Below are 20,500 nucleotides of genomic sequence, written 5' to 3'. Positions count from 1 at the left end.
AGTATAATATTTATATTAAAATTATATCTATAAAATACCTATACAGTTTAACTTCTGTATTAAAATCGTATCTATAAAAATAAAATTATATCTTGTTAAAATTATATCGTGTTTTAAAACCTTGTTTGCGATATTGCGCGGACGTGCGAGCGAGGATGCTGCGAAAGACTTTGTGCGCGGAATGAGACGGCCGACGCGACGAATCGGCAAACGCGAAAGCAGTTAGACGTCGGTGATTCTAGGACAAACAGCCTATGTACACGGTAATTAACAGAAAATTCATGCGAATGCATACGAATGCAATCGTAATTTGCACGCAGCGGATAAACAGCAAAAAATCGTCTGTCTCGGAATAACTCCGATAGTCACACGCAACGTCAGTGAAATAAACTATTTCAAGCAACTATGTCGAATTTTAATCACACGAACAGCGTACACGTGTCGATAACTCTAAGCGGAATGCGTCCGGTCGTCGGCTCACTTTTATGCAACCGTCTCCTTCGCGAAGGATCCAGAAGATTCTGATAATGGTTTTAGAATGGATAATACATCTGATCACGTGGTCGACGTAGTTAGATAGACGAGAACAGGTCTGAGAAGCGACAACTCTTGCAGTCCTACATTTTTGGCCGTCAATCAGCAGAGCCGTGCGCGTTTCAGTATGATATATAGTTCAGTGGAGCCGGCCATAGCAAATCAACGCAATCTCAAACAAACCTGTTGAATGATTGACAATAAGAGATTGAGCATTAAGACACGTTGTGTTTGTATCCCTTCAAATTCAATATAGTATATATAAGCTTTGTAAAAATATATACTGTTTATATATTTATAATTCCTCCGAAAAAAAATTTCTTTTCTATTAAATAAAACTTTAAAAAAATTACATCCATGTATATACCGTATAATGTAGTAATTTATATTTTTCAGAAAAAATATAAATTTTTACAAAAGGCAGTGATATTTCACTAAAAAAGGCCTGACAAAGGTAAAAGAAATATAAACAATATCCCAATTTACGTACGCAATAAAAGGCTTAAAAAATTATTTACCTCTAAAAAACAGTTAAAAAAAACTCTAGAAAAAATAGCTTATAAATTAATTTTCCTCTAAAAAATAAAAAACCGCTAAAAAATAAAAAATAAAGACTAAATATGAAATCAATAAATAAATAGCCAAATACTTAGAAGTAATTCAGTAATTTGAAATAGTATTTGTCATAAAATCAATCTTGGATTTATAGAAATATTATTGTTTCTCTCGAGGAAATTAAAATGCATTTCCTAATACATTTTAGGAAACTTAACCTAACTTTACCTAACCTAAAATGCATTTTATTTTTATTAAAAAATTACACTATTACAATCGAACAATTAGGTTTCGAGACTCGCTTCGCATTTCCGAATGTTTGACCCGTTTGTGCTACCATTTTAGGGGGTTATTCACAACTTAATACTCAACACGTAGTAAAAGTTTTAAATTATTTTAGTTCAATTTTAGTTAATGAGATATAGTTATGCAAAGTTGTGTTACAAAATTTTGTTTAAAAATCAGTGCAATGAAGGAACGCTTGACAACGCGCCAACATTAAATTCTGCATTAAATTAAAAAAGTCTCCTTAAAACATTTGATCTGTAATGATAACCAATATTATTTAGTTTTTGTTTTTAGACTTTAGACTACAATTTAATCATTGATTTACTTATATTTAATAACATTGTTTTCCATTACTATAATGCATACCTAATCACTGATCAAATTTTGTTCCTTATTTTAGTAATCGTTTATATGTGTAGTAAAACTTCTAATTTTAAGAATCTTGATTCTTAATTTTTTGAAATAGAAAATGCAATATTTTTTTAACTCCCAGTATTATTTACAACCTGTCGCAAGAGTTTGACATTAAGTAAATCTTATAATATCAATGTTAGCATGTTGATATTGTCCCACTGGAAAGTACCTTTTAGTTTACAGTCTCATGTTGATCTTTAGTTTACATAAGCTTGATTATGATTGCTGGGCCTCTTAGTCGCTTTGTCTATATGTTTTATTTAAACCTCATTTGTGAGTCCAGTGGCTTGAATCTCTTTAGTCTTTTTTTGTCAGAGCTTTCTTTGAGTAATCTAGTCGTTAGTTCATGTTGCAGTTGTTTGCGGATTTCACAACCTTAATAGCTCGCTGGATGATTGCTTCCGCAATTGTAACATTTCACTTCATCAAATTTTGCTTGTCTTGGGCAGTCACTTTTTATGCGATTTTCCGCGCATTTTACACATCTTGGGCTTTTGAAGCAATAATTTTTAGTGTGTCCGTATATTTGGCATCTTGTGCCTTGTGAAATGTTTCTCTTTTTGTAAGGTTGCTCAAAGCTTATGTATTCAGTAAATGGTTAATTTTGTAAATATCCTTATTATTTTCCCTTTGCTCTAATTCTATAAAGAATAGAGGTAATGGTTCTTTTGTTTTGATGTGTATAATGTAAGTTATATTGATTACTTTATGATTCTTACTTTCTATTTCTTCCTTGAGTTCCTCTAAATTTGTTGTTGAATGCATGTTTCTTAATACTACTTTGAATCTTTTATCATTTTTACTTTGGTACATAGATCCTTGGGTGGCTTTTTTTAAGTGCATCCATTATTGGCAGGTATTTTTCTGAGTGGTTGTATTTTTACTTGGTTGTTCCTTAATATTTTAATTGTGTAATTATCTTTTGTGATTTCTTCGAGTAGCTGTTTTAATGGAATGATATTTTCAACACCTTCTACGAATATTGGTGGAGATTTTGCTTCAAATCTATTTAGATTAATATCTATTTTCTTTCTTATTTCTAGGATTTCGTCTACATTTAGTTTTGTATAGATGTTGCAGGTTTCAATTGGTTTATTTAGCCAATAATCGCTAATGGACATTTGTCGTTTTCTGGAGTTGGTATTTTCAGGATTATTTCTCGTCCTTTTTTTATGCTCTACGTTTTGCCATTTTTGTTCATGTTCTTGTTTTTTTTTGTATTATGTTGGTTATTTTGACTATATTGTTGCTGTGGCGTTTGTGTCTGCATGTTTGAAATGTTGTCTATTGTTGTTTGGATTTCTTGTATTGCTTGACTACGATTTTGATGATGTTCTTGATGGTTGTGGTCCACTTCTTCAGCATGATTTATATTTATATTTGAATTTGGCGCGTTGTTCATATTGCTGATGTCTGCGCAAGCACTGCTGCAGCGTTTTGTGCGCCTGCCTAATTCTGACAGTTTGCCCGTGTGTCAGCTGATTTAATGATGCCTCTTTTTAGTTTATAAGAGAACAAATCTCTGAATTGTTGACAGTTAATAATAATTTGATCCCACTCTATTGAGGGTGAGGCCAGTGGATAGCTAGACCAAAATCTGCAAGAAAAATGCCCCCGTAAGGGGCAGATAACGGTAGAGGACAATACTTTAGAACAGAGTGTTACATACGTGTATAACCAGACTCACCGGAGATGACGTATATGATGAAATGCAATATAAAATAGATTATTCATTCATTTAAATTAGCATGTTACACGCGGTATCAAAGTTTATCGGATGTACATTTTAAATATTTAAATAAATCAAAGTAAATACGATTCGAAATAAAAAATGTAATACAAAATACATTATTTATTCAATTTAAATTAGCATGTTACACGTGGTATCACAATTTACAGGATATACGCATTTTGAATATTTAAATAGATCAAAGTAGATACAATGATGAAAGAGTATATTTCAATGTTGCAACACGCATTTCTATTGTATTTCAAGGAAATATTTTAGATCATATATCTTGAGTAAATTATAATATGGAAAATTATTATAAATTGTAAAGCGTCACGAAATTATATTATTATTTATATGTACATATAAAATATATATCTTATTATTCATTTGCTGATCGAAGTTTTAAAGAAATATAGCATCTCGTTGAAAAATGTTTAAAATTGTTTTCTTGTAATAAATGTCGGTAAATCTACGGAAAACCCATCTATATGAAATAATGGATAAGAATACTCGGTAAATATGCATATTAGGTTACACCTCACCGATGACTTTGACTTTGACATATGTTGTCAAGGACATAACCCTGAGTAACTTTTCCTTATAACTTAACAGGCGGTCTCTTATAGTTTCTGAGATATTTAAAGTTAACCTTCTCTGTAAGAAAAGATAAAATATGCCATATATGTTCTTACAGGCAGTTTATTATTTTTATTCATTTTTCCTTATTGCAGCAAATAAATAATGTTAACTTTTTTTATTGCATGCAACAATTGTTGCATGGATGAGAAAGTATATGCGTGGACGCAGTGAGTTCCGCCCCCCCCCCCTACGGGAGGGCTCCACTTCCGGAAGATATAACCTAAGTCAAACCTATTTCTGATTTAAAACTAAAATTTGGTTTGGGTTAGGTTATATCTCCCGGAAGTGAAACCCCCCGTAGGAGGGGGGCGGAATCCACTGTGTACACGCATATACTTTACAAAGCAAAGTAAAATCCACCCTACAATTGTTATGGCAATTGTTGCATGGATGGCAAAGTATATGCGTGGACGCAGTGAGCTCCACTATAAGAAAACTATACGCAATAGGTTTACGTTGAACCTCGCTTTGCGTGGAAAGTAAAAAAATCCAAAGAGCTTCGTCTCTGGAAATGTAAAGAAACACTTTTTTCACGTTTGATTTATGTAAATATAATGTAAACAATCTTTATTTTTCTTTATTTTATAATAGAGAAATCATATTGAAATTGTGAAATTATAACTTTAAATATTTCAGAAACTATAAGAGATCGCCGGTTAAGTTATAAGGAAAAGTTACTCAGGGTCATGTCCTTGACAACATATGTCAAGGTCAAAGTCATCGGTGAGGTGTAACCTAATATGCATATTTATCGAATACTCAATTCTTATGTATTTTTGCATCCTGAACACGAAAATGAAACTTAAAAATGGCGGTCGGACTCGCAAATCAAAGTAAAACGCAAAAATCCAACCAAACGCGAAAATCCAACCCATGTCCGAGGGATGCATTTTTATTAGTAATAATTCATCCCTAGAATATAGGTTTGTGTTAGGTTATATCTTTCAGAAATGGAGCCCCCCTATAGGGCGGGGGGGGGGGCGGAACCCACTGTGTCCACGCATATATTTTACAACGCGAAGCGAAGTTCACGTTATAGTGTGGATAGGAAAGTGTATGCGTGAACACAATGGGTTCCGTCCCCCCCCCCCCTACCTCCTTTACAGGGAGCACCACTTCTGAAAAATATAACACAACCTAAACCTACCATATATCCCAGGAATGAATTATTACTAATAAAAATGCATCCCTCGGACATAGGTTGGATTTTCGCGTTTGGTTGGATTTTTGCGTTTTTCTTCGATTTGCGAGTCCGATCGCCATTTTTAAGTTTCATGTTCGGGAGGCAAAAATACATAAGAATTGAGTATTCTTATCCATTATTTCATATAGATAGGTTTTCCGTAGATTTACCGACATTTATTACAAGAAAACAATTTTAAACATTTTTCAACGAAATGCTATATTTCTTTAAAACTTCGATCAGCAAATGAATAATAAGATATATATTTGATATGTACATATAAATAATAATATAATTTCGTGATGCTTTACAATTTATAATAATTTTACATATTATAATTTACTCAAGATATATGATCTAAAATATTTTCTTGAAACACAATAGAAGTGCGTGTTGCAATATTGAAATATACTCTTTCATCATTGTATCTACTTTGATCTATTTAAATATTCAAAAAGCGTATATCCTGTATATTGTTATACCACGTGTAACATGCTAATTTAAATTGAATGAATAATGTATTTTGTATTATATTCTCTATTTTGAATCGTATTTACTTTGATTTATTTAAATATTTAAAATGTACATCCGATAAACTTTGATACCGCGTGTAACATGCTAATTTAAATGAATGAATAATCTATTTGATATTGCATTCTCTATTTAAAAAAATTAAGAATCAAGATTCTTAAAATTAATAGTTTTACTACTGTAATAAACCGCTTTCGCGAGACGGTCGTGGATAACTCGGTCGGGATCCGGGGCTCGTGAAAGGGTATCGAGAGACGAACGATAGATGCGTTAGGTAGAATATAATTTATTGCGTTTAAATATATGTGTGTATACAGAGTGAGTGTGTGTGTGTGTAATTACTGTGTGTGTCGGTGTGTATGCGCTTGTATGTGAGCGAGTGATAAGCGAGCGAGTGCGTGTGCGAACGTGTAATATCTGCGTGGTATTTACAATGTATATCGCAAGTATGTGGGTGTGATCGTGTGTATGCAGCCAAACGCCCTCGTGTATGTGTGAGATGCGGAGTTGTCTAGCGGCGGTCGTGTCGGTCGCGGTGCATCCGAGTTACATGCACTGATCCACGGATGCACGGTGCGGAATGCGATTTCGGCGGATTCGCAAATATATCGATTACTTGCGTGGATCTGGATTTCGGCAGGAGCCGCTAGCTACCGGGCGGTAATTTCGGTCGGGTCGGTGGGCGGTCCTTAAACGCGTCGGTATCGATCTGATTGCGTCGATCGATGTCGCGGCCGGTTAGATCCTCCCCCTTGAGCGGGACTTAGCGCGCCGTATTAATGGCGATTCCGGTCGCGGTAATGGCGGTCGCGGAATTACTACAAATTCGCGGATATCGCGGTATTGTTCCGTCGGGGATGATTTTCCCGTGTAATGCAGGAGTGTAACGGCTGACGGGAACACCCGTCAACGGCAGGGAACTCCCTACCGCTGGATAATTGCCGTTGCACACAGGTGGACGGATGCGAGTGAGGTGTCGAGAACTCTCGACGGAGGCTGAGTACGCCCAACCCCGTTTTCCTCTCTTTGCAATAGATCGGAAGGATCGCTCGTGGAGATGCCGCAAACTCTCGGCGGAGGCTGGGTACTCCCAACCCCGTTTTCTCTCTCTTTGAGCGGTTAGAGGATCGTAGCGGATTTCCAGGCGTCTTACAGACTCTGGCGGTTGCGGAAGATCTGGTCTCGATATGGAAAATGTGCCCTTATTTATACCGCTTTCTCCGGCGGGTGCGCGTGCGTAATATGCCTGATTGTTTTAAGGCATATTGTTTAAGATTGAACCGCCGCGCGCGACTCGGGCGGTTTCGGGAACGGTCGGTACGGTTACCCGAGCGCGGCGACGGTTCCCGGTAAACAAACGCGTCTTGACGGCGGTTATAAATTTGAACGCCTTTTCTATATCTTAAAAATGGGCGCTCGGCGCCTCCGCATTATGCCCGACCGGTGTTTGTCGGGCGGCGGACTTCCGGCGGATCGACGGCCGGGTAACGGTGGAGGGATGCATCGTTACATCACCCCTCCGGTCTAGTATGCCTGAAATTAGAGGCATAACTGTTCTAGTTGCGCGGTGTTCGGCATGTTATTTGCTCGCTGTTCTAATTTAAGCGGCGGCGGTATCGAAGTTGCCCGTCCTTGGAAAACCGCATCACCCAGTGCCCCTGCGGTGACCGGATCTTATATTTCCGGGCGACGTGGATGGCGAAATGGGGCACGTCGAAGACGATGCCGGGTTCCACCTGAACCCGGATCGGTGGCGGTGGTAGCGGGCCGGTCGGCATCAGGAGGCGCGGCTTGTCTTCGCCGGTTCCGGTCTCCTTAGAGTCCCGCGGTTGTCTGCGGGCTGGAGTGCTCGCTGGTTTCCGCGAGCGGGCAGGCAGCGGTGGCGGAGCCTGCATCAGCTGGTCCATTTTCTTCCGGTTGACGCGGTCGGAGCGCTGAATCAGCGTCCCGACTTTCGGTGGCCGGCCGGATGGTTGGTCGGCGGGGCCGGTCGGTTGGCGGTCGGTCGTCGGCGGTGTTCCGTCGCCGATCCGGCTGGTATTCGGCGGCGGCGGTAGAGCTGGGAGCCCTGGTTCTCCCAGGAGCTCATTGATAGCGGCGAGGATGCTTTCGGCGTCGCACATCTTTGCCTTCTGATCCCTTCTTTCTGGATCTCGGCGGTTTATTCCTCCCCGGCGGTAGTGGGGGTATTGTCGTCCTCGTCTTCTGGGTTGTTGTTGTCGCCGTCTGTTTTTGTTTTTGCGACTTTGAGATCCTGTATGTGTATATGTCTATACCATCTCCCCCGCTTGCTCCTCAGATCGACGATTACCGGTGATATGATTCGGCGAACTTCGAGCGGCCCGATGTATTTTGGCGCGAGTTTCGCGTTAAAACTGTCGGCTTTTTTCGACAGTGGGTGGTCCTTCTTCCACACCCATTCGCCGATGTGCGGTCTCCATTCTCGGCGGCGGAGATTATAATGCTTCTCCTGTTGTTGGAAAGCTCTCGCCAGTCGGATCCGGACGATCTTATACGCGTCGTCCAGCCGTTCTCGCGTGGTATCTGGCGAGGTTCTCTCGGTGGCTGGTGTGGTGCGGTACGGCGGCACGAGCTCTCGCCCGTGATTTATGTAAGCCGGCGTATACCCGGTGGCGTCGTGGACGGCGGTATTAAAGGCGAACTGGAATGCGGGCAGGTGTTCGTCCCAGTCTCGGTGATCTTTGTCGACGAATTCGCCGATCATCGTCTTGATCGTCCGGTTGGTCCTTTCCACGGGGTTGCAGTGCGGTGCATAGGCTGGTGCGGTCTTATGCTGGATGTTGAATGCTCGTAGTCGTTCGGCAAATTCTCTTGATGTAAACTGTGTGCCATTATCCGACAGGATGGATTCTGGCCTGCCGTGTCGGAGTATCACCCGCTCGGTGATGGCCCTCGTGACCGCTCTGGCCGTGGCTTGGCGTAGCGGTGTCAGTTCTACCCACTTCGAAAATCGGTCCTGCATCACGTAGAGCCATGTGTGGCCTTGCCGTGAGCGCGGCAGCGGCCCTACGAGATCGGTGGTGACCTGCTCCCAGGGTCGCTGAACGTCGGTCGCGTGGAGCTTCCCGGCCGGTTGCTGCTGGGCCACTTTGTGTTTTTGGCAGGTTTCGCAGGTCCGTACATATCCGGCAATGGCTCGGAACATCCCTGGCCAATAGTAATGTTCGGCGATGCGCGCGATGGTTTTGGCTATGCCCAGGTGTCCGGCTGTTGGTGCGTCGTGCCCATTCTGTAGCACCGTGCGTCGTTGTTCCTCGGGAACGCACTCCTTCCATTGGTCTTCTGCCGCGGTTTCCTTGAAGTCCAAGGTGTGCAGGATATGGCGGAACAGCTTCCCCTCGGTGATCCGGTAGTCTGGTCGGCTGGCCGGCTCGCGTTCGATTTCCGCGAATATCCGTCGGTACCACCGGCATCGGCGGGCGGTTGCGGCACAAAGTTCGGGCTGTCGTGACAGGGCGTCGGCTACGCGGTTGAGCGTGCCCTTGCGGTATTTTACTTCGAGGTCGTACTGTTGGAGCTCGAATAGCCACCGGGCGAGGCGCCCGGTGGGAGCGTCCAGGCGCTGCAGCCATTTTAATGACTGATGGTCGGTCAGTACGGTGAAGGGGTACCCTTCGAGGTAGCCCTTCATGCGTCGGATGCCCCATACGACCGCGAGGCATTCCAGCTCGGTAGCGCTATAATTTCGTTCGGCGCTATTTAATGTGCGGCTCGCATATGCGATTACGCGCTCCCCCTCCTCGAAGTACTGTGTCAATACGGCCCCAAGGCCGCTGGTGCTGGCGTCGGTCTGCAACACGAAACGTCGCGTAAAATCTGGGCAGGCGAGCACCGGTGCGGAAATGAGCGTCCGTTTCAGGGTGCGGAACGCTTCTGCCTCGTCCCGGCCCCACGTCCACCGGGCGCGTTTCTTAGTGAGTTGCGTGAGCGGCGCGGTAACGGTCGAGAAATTCGCGATAAACCGGCGGTACCAGGACGCCATCCCCAGGAACTGTCGCACTTGTTTAACGGTTTTCGGCTCGGGCCAGTTAGCAACGGCGCTGACTTTTTCGGGATCCGTCCGTATCCCTTTGCGGTCAACCACGTGCCCGAGGTATTTTAATTGGTCGACGCAAAATTTACACTTCTCTGGGTTGAGGCGCAGATTCGCCTCGCGTAGCCGGCGGAACACCTCCTTGAGTAACTGCAGGTGTTTTCCAAAGGTTTCGCTAATTACGATTATGTCGTCTAAGTAGACGAATACGTTGGGCTCGAGGGTTGGCCCGATGATTGTGTCCAGCAGTCGTTGGAACGTGGCCGGTGCGGAATGTAACCCAAACGGCATGACTGTAAATTGATACAGCCCCCTTCCGGGTATCGTAAAAGCGGTGATCGGTCGGCTGGTCGTTTCGAGTGGTACTTGCCAATACCCGTTTTTGAGGTCAAGCGTTGATAAGTATCGGGCGCCCCGGAGCTTGTCTAGTGTCGCGGTCACTTGTGGCAACGGATACGCATCTTTCTCCGTGGCGTCGTTTACCTTGCGGAAGTCTATACAAAATCGGTACTTTCCGTCTTTCTTTTTGACTAGCACTACGGGCGAGCTCCAGGCGCTCTTGGATGGTTCGATGATGCCGGCGGCCTCCATTTCGGCCACCTCTCGGTCTATAACGGCTTGCATCGCCGGGTTTCGCGGCCGGTACCGTTGTTTGATTGGCGTGGTATCCCGTAGTCGTATTTCGTGGTGTACGCGGTCGGTCGGTCCCTGGATATTCGCGAATTTTCCAAGTTCGCGTTCGAGGAAACTTTTTAGCGCCTGTTCCTCGCTTTCGGTCTGTCGCGCTAGGCCCCCTGTGGTCCCGTGTAGCGGCGGGGTGGTCGTGCTGGGCATGCACCGCGGTGGTGTGAGGCTGATGCCGGTACGCGACCAAAGGTCTACGCCGATTAATACCGGGCTGTCGAGCGTCGGCAGGATCGTAAATGTATGCCAGTATGTCTGGCCGGTGATCTGGATGGGCAGTTTGATGGTGCCCACGGTGTTAGTAATCTCGCCGTCGGCGAGTTGTACTTCCCCTTCGCGGGAGGCGACCTTGTGTCCCCACCGGCTTGCGCGGTTAGCCGTCCGGGCGTTGATAAACGAGACTTCGGACCCGGAATCGAGCAGGGCGTCGTACCGGTCTTGATTAATGTATACCAGTAGGTGCGGCCGTGGCGTGTATTTTATGCAGGGCTCGGGGTGCCGGCCGTCGGGGCCCCGGCCCGTTCGGCGTTTCCCGACGGCGGGTGACATTGACGCGTCAGTATCCCGTCCTTGCCACACCGCGAGCCGAACTTTCGCGGTGGGCGTTGACAGTTGAACCGCGTGTGGCCCCGCTGCTTGCATCGCCAGCAACATTCGTCGCGGTTGTAAGTGGCAGCGACGGTCGGAATCGTCGTCCCTTGGCGGTGGCGGCGGGCTTCGGTCGCGCACTCGGCGTCAATCTCCTCGAGCTCAGTGGCGCGCGCCTGCAGGTCCCCGACTTCTCCGGTTTCGTCGTAAATAATGAAACGCTTCAGCTCCGGGCGCATATTCTGGTACACCCGTTCGTATTCCTCTTCTGGTGTGAAGCCTCCGGCTCGGCGCATGAGGGTGAGGAGGTCGGCCACGTATCGTTTAAACGGTTCACCGGCTTGTTGGCGGCGGTCGGCGGCTTCACGGCGCAGGGCGGCCTGGTACCGGCGGGGTAAGAATTGTGCCCGGAATGCGCGGTCAAAATCCCCCCAGGTTTGCCAGCGGTGGCGGTGGTTGCGGTACCACCGGAGGGCGTCTCCCTTGAATAGCTCGGGGAGTCCGAGTAGCATCGCGGCCTCGGGGTATCGGTGCCCGGTCGTGAGTTCCTCGAGCCTTTCCAAGAAATCGAACGGGTCGCGCCCATCGAAGTGGCAACCCCATTTTCGCATCTGGCACAGTACTTCGGAGGTGGCGAGGGGCGCGGCGGTTGTGTGGTCGGTCGGCGTGAGGATGCGCGCGGGTATGCCCGTCGCAGTGGTGGGCTCGTCGCCGTGCGTCCCGAACTCTTCGGGGTGCGTCTCGACGTACGCGGACATCCGCCGTCGGATGTCGTCGAGGGTTCCGGATGTATCCAACCCCCGGCTGATGTCTACCTCGATCAATAGCGCCTTGGGTAGGTTGTATATCCACCCTTTCATTTTCGCGTTGCACTCTTTTCGTCTCGCTTACAGAGGGTTCGTGTCTCGATACGGTCAGGTAACAACAAAAACCGGTCCCTGTTCGGGCGCCAATGTAATAAACCGCTTTCGCGAGGCGGTCGTGGATAACTCGGTCGGGATCCGGGGCTCGTGAAAGGGTATCGAGAGACGAACGATAGATGCGTTAGGTAGAATATAATTTATTGCGTTTAAATATATGTGTGTATACAGAGTGAGTGTGTGTGTGTGTAATTACTGTGTGTGTCGGTGTGTATGCGCTTGTATGTGAGCGAGTGATAAGCGAGCGAGTGCGTGTGCGAACGTGTAATATCTGCGTGGTATTTACAATGTATATCGCAAGTATGTGGGTGTGATCGTGTGTATGCAGCCAAACGCCCTCGTGTATGTGTGAGATGCGGAGTTGTCTAGCGGCGGTCGTGTCGGTCGCGGTGCATCCGAGTTACATGCACTGATCCACGGATGCACGGTGCGGAATGCGATTTCGGCGGATTCGCAAATATATCGATTACTTGCGTGGATCTGGATTTCGGCAGGAGCCGCTAGCTACCGGGCGGTAATTTCGGTCGGGTCGGTGGGCGGTCCTTAAACGCGTCGGTATCGATCTGATTGCGTCGATCGATGTCGCGGCCGGTTAGATCCTCCCCCTTGAGCGGGACTTAGCGCGCCGTATTAATGGCGATTCCGGTCGCGGTAATGGCGGTCGCGGAATTACTACAAATTCGCGGATATCGCGGTATTGTTCCGTCGGGGATGATTTTCCCGTGTAATGCAGGAGTGTAACGGCTGACGGGAACACCCGTCAACGGCAGGGAACTCCCTACCGCTGGATAATTGCCGTTGCACACAGGTGGACGGATGCGAGTGAGGTGTCGAGAACTCTCGACGGAGGCTGAGTACGCCCAACCCCGTTTTCCTCTCTTTGCAATAGATCGGAAGGATCGCTCGTGGAGATGCCGCAAACTCTCGGCGGAGGCTGGGTACTCCCAACCCCGTTTTCTCTCTCTTTGAGCGGTTAGAGGATCGTAGCGGATTTCCAGGCGTCTTACAGACTCTGGCGGTTGCGGAAGATCTGGTCTCGATATGGAAAATGTGCCCTTATTTATACCGCTTTCTCCGGCGGGTGCGCGTGCGTAATATGCCTGATTGTTTTAAGGCATATTGTTTAAGATTGAACCGCCGCGCGCGACTCGGGCGGTTTCGGGAACGGTCGGTACGGTTACCCGAGCGCGGCGACGGTTCCCGGTAAACAAACGCGTCTTGACGGCGGTTATAAATTTGAACGCCTTTTCTATATCTTAAAAATGGGCGCTCGGCGCCTCCGCATTATGCCCGACCGGTGTTTGTCGGGCGGCGGACTTCCGGCGGATCGACGGCCGGGTAACGGTGGAGGGATGCATCGTTACACTACACATATACACAATTGCTAAAATAAGGAACAAAATTTGATCAGTGATTAGGCATACATTATAGTAATGGAAAAAAATGTTATTAAATATAAGTAAATCAATAATTAAATTATAGTCTAAAGTCTAAAAACAAAAGCCAAATAATATTGGTTATTATTACGGATCAAAATCAAATGTTTTAAGGCTTGCTTAAAGCCAAAGTATCATCGGTGCAACTGGGCCCAAAATGTCTCTTCTCGGCATGCGCTTATACTCGCACGAATTGGCAGTTGTTTTAAAATTAATATCTCTATAATTATTGCAAAAATCGCAGAATAGTACAGAAATTTCCTACTCGATTTATCCGAGTAGAAGTATACCTGTTGTACCATAAGGCCTTGTTAAGGCTCCTGAGTAGTCACCGTGAAACTCCGAGTTGACGGTGGCGACATAGAAATAAAGATACTGCGGTAGGAATAAGAACCCTTTTCAACGACTTATCATATAAGTCAGTGCTGGGATTTACTTGCACATTTTGGTCCGATTTCGTGACTCACGCTTATTGTTCCCCACTCACCGCTCCTGCGTTAGCAACGAGTCTCCAGATACGCGTAACTAAGGAACGCGACGCTTTGTCTCAGGAGCGTCCGTATATAAGAATGCCCAAATATAATAATAAGACAATACTTTTCTATAATTAAAAGTTTTTCTTCAATATTTTATATCAATAAATTATAAAATATTGAAAAAAAACTTTTAATTCTAAGAATTTTCGCGGTGTATTTAGAAAAGTATTGTCTTATTATTATACAATATTTGGGCATTCTTACATATAAACGCTCCTGAGACGAAGCGTCGCGGTCCTTAGTCACACATATCTGGCGACTCGTTTTTAACGCACGAGCGATGAGTGGGGTGCAATAGGCGTGAGCCACAGAATCGGGCCGAAATGTGCAAGTAAATCCCAGCAACACTGATATAAGTGAACTGGGATTTATATGTAACTTTCGGCTGGATTTTTTAGCTCACGCCTACCGCTCTTATCCCTCGCTCCTTAGCAACGCATCACTGCATCGTAAATCGTAACTAAGGAGCGCATCACTTAGTTTCAAGAACGTGCGTATCACAAATGTGATAGCACAATACTTTGATAACCATAAAACATAAATATTTTGAATTGTTATAGAACGTACATATACGTAATTAATAATAGCATAATAATTATTTTTGTTATTAATACAAAATAAAATATTGAATAGAAAATTTTAATGAGAACCTCTACTACTAGAAAACTAGAGTATTGTGCTATTATATTTACGATGCGCACGTTCCTGTGACTAGCAGGGGAGGACGCGACTTTAGGATTACCGAATTGAAAAAGGCTTTTATAGTGTAGTACTCTATTAGAAAAATACTTGAGCAAAGGGATAGAGCGCAATGCTTAGCCATTTCCAAGAAAATGATTTAAACAATATGGCTTTCATATATCTGGCTCCGTTATATCAATTAGCGAAAAGGCGGTGTAGCTCGGGCATTAAGCGCGTGACTATCACGCATCCAACCCGGGTTCAATTCTTGTCCCTGCCACTCTTTTTCTCATTCTTTTTTCATACAATCTAACAACGAATATTTATTCATATAAAATAAAGTTAATTAAATTAAATTTTTTTTAATTTGCACTTTTGGAAGGCAATTTTCTTTTAATTTATTCATGAAACTGAGCATAATTTTTGTTAAACTTACAACCTTATTATTTTATGTTTTCTACTCAATATAAAATAAAGCAAATAAAACGCCACTATTTGAACATAGTTATAATTTAATACAAAATTACAAACAAATGTGTCAAAACTTATTCATTCTTATTATCAGTAACATCAACATTCTCTACAGATCGATTACAATTATTCGGATGATATACTTGTCGTAATTACTTGTTGTAATTTTGTATTAAATTATAATTATGTTCAAAAAGTGGCGTTTTATTTACTTCGTTTTGTATCGGATAGAATGTATAAAATAATAAATTAAAATTGAATAAATTAAATTGAATAAATTAAAAGAAAATTGCCTTCCAAAAGTGCAATTAAAAAAAATTTAATTTAATTAACTTTATTTTACATGAATAAATATTCGTTGCTAGATTGTATAAAAAAGAATGAGAAAAAAAGTGCCAGGGACAAGAATTGAACCCGGATCTGATGCGTGGTAGTCACCCGCTTTAATGCCCGAGCTACGTCGCCTTCTCAATAATCGACCTAACGGAGCTGTATATAAGAAAATATATTATTTAAATATTATTAAAATCAAATTTTTTGGGAAATGGCTGAGCATTGCGCCCTTTCTTTGCTCAAGTATTTTTCTAATAGAGTACTACACTATATAATAGATATATAAAAGATATATACTATATATATGTTACGTGTTAGCTACAAGTTACCAGCGTGTTACCCATATGTCAGAATTTTTATGCAGCGCCTCACGTTGCAAATCGATGAACTATGAGGCGTGAAAAGTGACGTTTTGGCAGCCCAAATTATTCTTGCGTGCCATTTCGTAATTATTCACTTTATGCTAATGCTGTGATGTGTAACGTATTTGTGAAACTTATAAAATTGTCCGAAAACTAAGCTTAGGAAGTTAAGTATTATGTAAAAAGAACATTTTCCACTTCTTTCAACAGCTGTCAAACTACATGTTTTCCCGTATGACTAGGCTTACTTTGACACTCATTTTACAGTTATTTATTACTTGTCAAAGGAAAAGCTTAGTTTTCGGACAATTTTACGAGTATACTAAAGCGATGTGTAGTCTTGTTTTTTAAAAATATCTTTTTATTTAAAAATGGCACGCAAGAATTCTCAGCGTGTCATTTCTCGCTTCTGACGTCATCATTCCAATATGGCCGCGGCGACTACTCAGGAGCTTTAACCGTTTAAAAGTTATTACTTTTGCGGAGCGATGTTTGACACGTCTTCTCCACAGAGAGAGAGAGAGAGAGAGAGAGAGAGAGAGAGAGAGAGAGAGAGAGAGATGACTGCTATATTCACCTCACTGCATCGTCGTTTCTCGCTCCTCCTGCCGCGTAGTTCGCTTCACTCCGTCTCGTTCCGACCGCCGCCTCACCTTTTCTGCTTTCCGCTGTAGACGGCCGCTGATTAGCTAACTTTAACATTGTATAACAACGAAAAAAAAACTCAGATCAATAAATGGTTCAGGATTTTTCGATTTGGATTGCTGTTCTGTATCTGATAGTATTGGCAATATGCGTTTGTGTAGTTACACCCTGTATATGTTTAAATTGTAGTTAAAATTGTACGTGCAATTAAATATTTTGTATGATGATCAATAATAATAGTAGGATATAATAGATAACCGAATGAACAAATATATAATATGTAAGACACGGGTGCCTGTTAGACTTACAATTAGTGATTTGTTGCTTTATTACTATCGATACTTCGTGTATCTGTATCATATCAGAGAGGGCTAGAGATGAAGAAGTACAATTGTCAATCTTTGTTTGATATTATTTTTTAACAGTTGTATAATTGCAGTTTCATAGATTAACAATTATATTATTTTTCTTCAATTGTTCACACCAATATTGCATAAATACATAATAATATAATAAGTACTAATAGCATGAAAGCGTATATGTATATAAGTAATACGTAATGGCAAAGTGTAAGATGTTCAATCTATCACGCAGTAGACTCAAGTTCGATTCCACAGACATCTACACATATATTTTTTATAATACTTTTTGTTATATACATTATATTTTGTGTGAGAATTGTATTTTAAAAGAATTGTTAACATTTTGAAAATATGTGGCCATGTTGTAACATAGATATACAGGGTGTCCGGTAAAGATTGTGCCAACGCTTGTGAGCGGGTAGAGTATAGTAAACTGAACAGAAAAGTTCTGTAACATTTTTTTTTATAACGTTTAATAAAGAAGATATTATTGAGTAAATTTTGATCAATCAGCGCCGACTTTTAGCCGGACGCACATCGGTGCGCCATCCGCCTGATAGTGTGCGTCGCCGAAGCGACGGAGCGCTCACGCACACTGCCAGGCGTGCGGCTAAAGGTCGGAGCTGATTGGCAGATTTTATTCAATAATAACTTCTTTATTAAGCGTTATAGAAAAAAATGTTACAGGACTTTTCTGTTCAGTTTACTGTGCTCTACCTGCTCACAAACGTTGGCACAGTCTTTATTGGACACCCTGTATATTGTACATTATAAAAAATTTATCTTATGTAATATATTATTAATACGTGTGTATTTTGTAATAAACCAATAATAGCTATGAAAAGCTATTATTATCTTATAGCTATTATATTCTTGGTACAATTGAAAAAAGATAATATAATTTTAATCTACGAAACTGCAATTACGATTGTTAAAAGATAATATCAAATAAAGATTGCTAATCGTGCTTATCCCTATTCTGCTGATGTGATACACGAATTGATAGTAATAAAGCAACAAATCACCAAGGCTAAAACAGGCACCCGTGTCTTACATATTGTATATTTGTTCACTTTGTTACCTATTATCCTATTATTATTATTGATCATCATACAATATTTAATTACACGTACAATTTTAACTATAATTTAAACATATATATGCACATATGTATTGTAACCGTAAATTTCTTTTAGAAATTATTTAATTGATAATTATTGATTCGGCGGGCGGTTCTTCGATGCCCACGGTACACCTTCGGCGCGTATTTCGAATATCGATCTCGCGATCCACAAAAATTCTCAGAATCGCAAAATAAACCAAGTTGGGCGCCAGGTACGGCAGGCCGCACCATTCACGATAAACGCAACACCAAAAGATAATCGCGCGACCGATAATTAACGCAACGGCAAAATTCCGCGGCTATTCAGTATATCAGAAATGGTAGAGGGGGAGACGGGAGAAATCTTGAGAATCGAGAACACGGGAGCCAAAATGAGCATTCGATGTATTATAATAGAGATAACAATAATATATTAAAAAGAATGAAACAAGAGTATAGAGCAGTTCGTATAAATAATAGCCTTGGATGACAGTAATTATTTTACAGGCGAATAAGATAAATTATTTCCGCGGAGATCGGCACGACCGTGCGCAACAGTATCAAATTACCGGGCGTCTTACGCGCTTTAACTCGACTTTTCGGCCGCGAGGATTTCCGCCGTACGAGACTTAATTAGGCCGCGACAACTAAAGAAATCTCTCGAATACGCCGGTAACTACTTTACGCACGCTCGTGAATCCGCTTCGATATAATAGAAAATACTAGATTGCACGACTCAAATCGGTCCGTTGGTCCTGCTCGCGATAAGCCGATATACGTCTCAATAACAATGACGGTGACCTTTGCGTTGAAATGCCGAATATCTAACTCGAACGACTCGCGGAAACTAATAGCGGGCTCAAAGACACCCGATAGATTTCTTGTACGAATTTTTAGGATTTCGCTTCCTCCTGACTCCAATTTCTTACAATACTTACAAGATACGCGCTAACAATACACAGAGATAGAACGGAAACTATCGATAACGACTGTGATGTACGAATCGCGCGACGCAATATTTCGCGCGAGTAGGAATATCGATCGCGTGAACGCAAAAATCCCGATAATGCGCAACATACAATTATTACAAACGCGAGACTAACATTAATGACTTTCGGCGGCGGCGAAATGAATAGAGAGAGCCTATTTTACATAATTCGGATGAGCGACATGTGCCCGTCGGCCGTGCGACTTAATCTACCAAAAATATTCACCAAGTTAATCCACCAAAACGCGTGGCTCGACAACTATTAAGGGCGCGATTCATCCGAATTAATTACCTACAATAAATCGGCAGCAAACTTGGGTCGACGACGCTCGTCCCACCGGCAGGAATTCGGCTCTTTCTTTAGCGATCTTGTTCTCGCTCGTACGCTTTGGGCGACCTGCGTCCTTCCTCAAGGCTCGCCGAACAGTGCCGAGCGAGAGTCCTGCAGGAGACACGTCGGCGCGATAAATCGCTATCGCGCCACTTGTGGCGCTTTCGCGTTACGCAGGGCCGTCCTGCGGTCCTCGCGATCCTTGCGGTTGTCACGGCCGTGTTGGTGGGCTCCTCGCCCCAAAATTTTCAAAATCGGTTGTTGCTTGACTGACAGAATTCCGGCAGCGTCCGATCGGTTCTCTTTCCTATCTCGAAAAATACTCCCATGGTCAAGAGTCCTCCCGCCGCTCCGTCCTTGGGACTCCCTCGCTTCGCGCGGGTGGAGTGGCCGCCTTTCGGCCGGTTCCTTTCGGCCCTTCGCTTCTGTTCCTGTCATAATAATATAAAATTATCAGCAGCGAGGTATATTGGCCACCATGAATGTAGTTAATATAGAAAAACTACGACCTGACAATTCTATAGGAGATGCGCCTATAGAATTAAAAAATTATTTCAGGGGAAATAGACTCATTATGAATACAAAAAAAGTATATGAATACAAAAGAAAGGTGATCCAACTATTTGTGGTTACTTATGTATAATAGTTCTTTATTTGTTGGGAGTTAAAAAAATAAAATGGGAAGATATAATAAAGACAATCGGAATAGGTGATATTGAGGATGTTTTATACTATAAGCATCCTTCGGACTTAGCGTCTTATGGATTAAGTCTTTCAGGCGCGTCTGAAAATAAGGGCGTCCTTCGGACTTGGCGTCCCTTGGATTAAGCGTTCCTTGGACTAAGAGTGACAAATGACATTGATGTATTGCCTAAAGTGTAAGACAAAAACAAAATCAATGTATAAGCATAAAGAAAATAAAAATGGTAAATGGAGATTACATACGTAAAATATAACGCATATTTTGATAACAAATTAAAAGCTCCAAAATGCCAAAAAAAATAAATCTTATAAATGACATCAAAACATAGTTCATGTCAAGCCTTTTTGTTTGAGAAATATCAAGATAAAATTGTGAAATTACAATACAAATATACTTATCCTGAAATTAAAAGACGTATAAATTTTACG

Source organism: Polyergus mexicanus, unplaced genomic scaffold (assembly GCF_030449975.1).
Source record: "Polyergus mexicanus isolate NDT 795.1 unplaced genomic scaffold, iyPolMexi1.0 SCAF_54, whole genome shotgun sequence".
NCBI classification, from domain to species: Eukaryota; Metazoa; Arthropoda; class Insecta; order Hymenoptera; family Formicidae; genus Polyergus; species Polyergus mexicanus.
The sequence above is the reverse complement of the archived record's forward strand: the minus strand, read 5'-3'. Positions refer to the sequence as shown.